The sequence below is a fragment of the Marmota marmota genome, unplaced genomic scaffold (genome assembly GCF_001458135.2).
Source record: "Marmota marmota marmota unplaced genomic scaffold, marMar, whole genome shotgun sequence".
Taxonomy (NCBI): domain Eukaryota; kingdom Metazoa; phylum Chordata; class Mammalia; order Rodentia; family Sciuridae; genus Marmota; species Marmota marmota.
In genome coordinates, this window is record NW_026000221.1 from 6,597,535 (window position 1) to 6,602,554 (window position 5,020).

Sequence of the window (5,020 nt, forward strand, 5' to 3'; positions counted from 1 at the left end):
TTCAAAGAATTTCTAAAATCTCTGTCCAGAGAACGTGTCAGGCATGAGCCACACTCTGGACCCCCTGGCTGCAGTCAATACACCTGCTTCCTGAAGATTCCCCCGGTGTCTAGTCTTTGCTGTCCTACTTCACCTCCCACTTTCTGCTTTGTGTGTGCATGACTGGGGATTGAACCCAGGGCCTCCTGCATGCTAGGCAAGGGCTCTACCACTGAGCTACATCCCACCCCCAGCCCCCTGCTCATTTTCTTTTTCCTGGTAATTCAACAAGGTGTCTTTTAAATGCATCATTGGAGCCTCTCTCCATCCCATAGGAAAGTGACCACACACACTAATTGTCAGCCACTCAACTGGTTGTGAGTTCATTCCTCTGTTTGTGGTTGGGCCAAGTATAAAAAGGCCTTGAGTCAGAACAAGGGAGTTGGATCCCCTACCTTTTCTTGTTTCTTTTGGTGCCAGTGCCACACAAGGATTCATGTTTGGGTTTTTTTTTTTTTTTTTTTTTTTTCCCCAAGGGCAAAGCAGTGCACTTTGGTCTTTGTATTTGTAGAATTAGAAACTGTAGCTCAAACCATCAAGGGAAGGTGTCAAGAGCTTATACCCGTGTCTTTTCTTACTTTATTTTTCTAGGTCTACGATACATTTGTTCTTGAAAAAACAATAATCACAGTTTCACGAAGAAATTTGAGAATAGAGTCTGGTTTTGTCAATCTGGCTATGAGCTGGCATTTATTTCAGGCCTCCAGGGGACTCAACAAAGCTGGCTAAGCAATGGCTAATTAAGCCACAAGAGGAGAGCACCTCCTGAATGCTTCCAAGGAGCGCAGGAGAAATCTGTCCCACCAGTGGAACTTTATTCTAGGGATGTCACCCAGTGTCAAAACCTTACTAGGCAGAGGACATTCTTGACCACCCATCCTAGATTTCTGTCTGCTTGTTCTACTCCTTAGCTGCACTCCAGTTATTAGTCCATTTTAAATATGATATTCGTTCTTAACTTTCTACAATTATGACAGCACTTGCCCTTGATACTTTTCTAATGATTTTAGAATAAAGACATAATCTCTATGAAGTTAAAGAGGAGGGGGTAGAGAAAGGCAAAAGAAAAAAGGCTTTCCAGGGCTTGATTTCCCAGTAAGAAAGAGGCTGTCCTCTTACAGGACCAGGACCTGTGGTTCTGACCTTGGAATTTTGGTGAAAGCAGAAGGTCCTAAGGCAAAAACTCCAAAGAACTGGGAGGAACCACACAGTCCCTGAGGGTATAACCACCCTGTCACGAAGTAGCCACTTTGCTCATAAGGAGCACTCAGTCCTTGCCATCATAGAACAAACCACCATCTGCCACCTCCCAGCTCCCTGCACAGTCTGTACTCTCTGGCTTCCAGACGGTGTGGCGGGTAGGGTAGCCCAGCTGTTCTTGCCCTGTGAAGACCCAGGCAACCTCTGCACATGAGCAGAGTGCCCTGATGTCCCCACCCATGGGCGCACTGGGCTCAGTTTTCTGTGCACTCCCCCAGGCATCTGGCTGGGTGGTGGGGACCCTCATGATGCTGTGTTTTTCCTGGAGGGCTTTGCTGTCCACCATGTGGATTTTCTTTTGCTCACATGTTGTTTGTGGTTTGGGTTTAAATGGTGCTTTACGAGGAGCAGAGTGAAGAACACCTTGCGAGTGCCAGTACAGAGGGTTGGGATCCACCCTCTACAGGGGAGCATTTTCTCCTATCTGAATTTAAAAGACCATGACCCACAATAGTCTAGGGCTGAGAGATGATTGGGCAAAAAACCAAGACTGTTATTATCCTTTTTCCTTTGAATGATTGGGAAAGTTTTTGGAATACAAATGACAATGTCTGCTATTTGGGCTGAAAAGCCCTTAACCAAATGTGAACTCCCTGGTGTTAATTGTACATTTGTTTACTCTGCCATGTGGTCCCCAACACCCTGGAAAAAAAGAAACTAAGATTTTCTTCTCTGAAGGAGTGAATTGATGATTAGCCAAAATTGAGGGGTGTGGGGGAGAGGCTAATACTGTTACTTTTACACTTAGGGTTATATTTTTGTTTTTAATATCCTCTTCCCCAGTGTTTACGCCTACAACATGGGGAAATATGAACAGTTGTTGTATATTCATATATTTTCTGTTAAAATCCCAAGAGTAGTACTCTATTCAATTCCCACAAACCATACAAAAATCCTAGAGCTGGAATTGATCAAAATGCTGGTGGCTAATTTGCTTTAAAAAAATTATGCCTCCTGGAATATGACAGCTAGGTATTTTTTTAATGATTTTATGAACACTTTAGTTTATCTTTTAAGGAAAGAATTTCCCATAAATTAATTTAGCAAAACCCCAAATCTGATTATGATCCTTAACTGAATTTGAATTGAGTGGTTTTTTCCCCCCCACAAAGTACAAAAGAGACTTGAACCAGAGCTTTGATCCTCATGTCACCTCTGTACCAAAGACAGCCTGCAGCAAACTGGTTCAGCTGCTCAAGTGCAGTGTGACTGGCATGGCTCTCGGAAAGTAATAGGAGAAGTGTCAGCAAAGACTGTAGGCAGAAGAAGCGATAATGAGACGGAGGGTGATCCCAGTCCCCAGTAAGATTAAACGTGCAAGTGCCTTTCTTCTCTAATTAGACGTTTATTTCATTCACTTTCCAACCTTCAGAAACATCCACAGAGAGTGCTGTGCTTGCCCTTTTACTATTAACCTTTCACAACTTTGCAAAGCAGAAGCCCCTCTGTTAGGGCGTGCATTACTCACTCCTTCTCCAAGTCAGGCACTAGATTCTGGGAGGGAAAGATGAGCTGTTGAATGTTTGCATCTTAAATCCAAAAAATGTACTCCATATGCTACAGACAGCCTCAGATCACAGAAACATTCTTCTGTGGTTTCTGAATGGAACAGCTTGTCTCTTCCTGCTGCTTTATAGGCATAAAGAAGAAATAAATACTCAAGTTTTTTGGTAGGTTATAGGCAAATGCTTACATAGTGTTTCCCATCTTGCGACTGTAAACATTCACTCTGCCTTCCTTTTCCCTCTCTCTGGCTTTTGCAAAAGTTTCAGTATTTCTGAGGTCACAATGATTTTTAAGAATAGCATCCTTCATCAAGAGATGCCAGTCGCCATATTTGGAGGTAAGAGTGGAGAATTGGTGTGGTATTGAGGCAGGGCACACAGATCTTTGTTCCAGGGCTGGCTCTACTAGTCGTTCTCTGGCCTCAAACCAACCACCTCACATCTCTGGGCTTTGTTCTCTACTATCTAAAACGAGATGGTGTTTTCAGTCAGCTTTTAATCACTGTGACCAAAATACCTGACAAGAACATCTGAGGAGAGGAAAAGTTTATTTTGAGCTCATGGCTTCAGGGTTTCAGTTCATGGTTGGCCCACTCCATTGCTCCGGGCTCACAGAGAGGCAGACCATCAAGGCAGAAGGGCCCAGCAGAGGACAGCTGCTCAGCTCATGGCAGAGTCAGGAAGCAGGGTGGGGTTGGCTGCAGGAAGAACAACCCTTCCAGGGCACACCTCCAGTGACCCACCTCCGTCAGTCTTGCCCCACCTGCCTACAGTTACCACCCATTCAGTCCATTCAAACTACAATAGACTGATTAGGTTACAGCTCTCATGATTCAAGTCATTTCACCTCTGAATATTTCTGCATTAACACAGAAGCTTTTGGGGGACACCTCCTCATATCCAAACCGTAACAGATGGAAAGAGGAGGAGAGAATAGGCCATCCAAGCTGGCACACATGCCCAAATTAGACTTTTCCTTGCAATGACAGCTGGAACATCCCTGATCTTAAAATCTAAAATCTGAAGTGCTCCAAATCTGAAACTTGTTGAATGATAATATTACACCACAAATGAAAAATTCCACATCTGTCCTGGTGTAATGGGTTGCAGACAAAAACACTAATACAATAAAAATATTCTATACAATTACCTTCAGGCTGTGTGCATAAAGTATATATGAAGCATAAGTGAATTTCATGTTTAGACCTGGGTCCCATGTTCAAGAGATTCTGAAATCCCAAACACTCTGGTCCCAAGCGTTTCAGATAAAGGATACTCAACTAGGTTGGCAAGACTTATGCCTGCCCTTTAGCCATTTAAATGAAGCCATAACACACACACACATACACTCACACACACACACACACACACACACACACACACACACATCCCAAATACATTTCTAAGAAATTTAAAAGTTAAGAATAATTTTTAAATGAAGGTAAGGATATTTTAGATAGAAAAACTAGAGAAACTCTGAAATGCCTCTGATGGCCTAGAACTGATAACCATTAAGACAAAGTCATTCTTTTTTTTTTTTAGATACTATCTGGCTTCTGCCTCACAAAATGGAGGTTTGACTCTTTCCCTGAAATTTCCTCATCTCAGTAAGTGGTTAGCTCTTCTAACTGCTCATCCCAAGGCCTGAGAATCACCTTGGAAATTTTTTCTCTCCTACCTAGTGTTCTATTAGCAGCAAGTCCTGTGTGCTTTACTTAGAAATACACCTTGACTCAGAATGCACCTGCCTTGGTCACCTGAGGATCTCACTGTCCCTCAACATCTGTTCTCAAGACAATAGCCAGAGTCATTATTTTAGAAAGTGAGACACAGCATATTTCACTTGTAGTTCGAGGCCCCCAAAGGCTTCCTTCTCATTCTGAGTTCAACCCAAGCATTCACATGGCCCAACAGAGCCTCCAATCTGACATGACCCCACCTATCTGCCTTCCTCTACTTTCTCTGCTGCAGCTACACCAGCCTCTCAGCTGTTCCTCCAACACACATCTACACACCCAGCTCAGGGCCTCTGCCCAGAACATTCTTTCATGGTTTTCCTCTAGATTCTCTCCAAGTCTCCTATCAGATGAGAGTAAGAATCTCCCAAAGCCCCATCCCACCCTGACCCTCCAAACCTCTTTACTCAGTCTTCTTTACTCTGTAGCTCTTCCTGCCACCTGAGGTATTTACTTTTTTATTTTCCCTGCTTTCCTCCC

At 43.5% G+C, this 5,020-nt stretch overlaps 1 non-coding gene across 1 annotated transcript; it reads right to left on the reverse strand.

The window, feature by feature from the left end:
- Nucleotides 1-153: 153 nt before the first annotated feature.
- Nucleotides 154-227, reverse strand: Trnaa-agc. Its single transcript has one exon. It is a non-coding gene; the product is annotated as a tRNA-Ala (tRNA).
- Between the last annotated feature and the right edge of the window lie 4,793 nt (nt 228-5,020).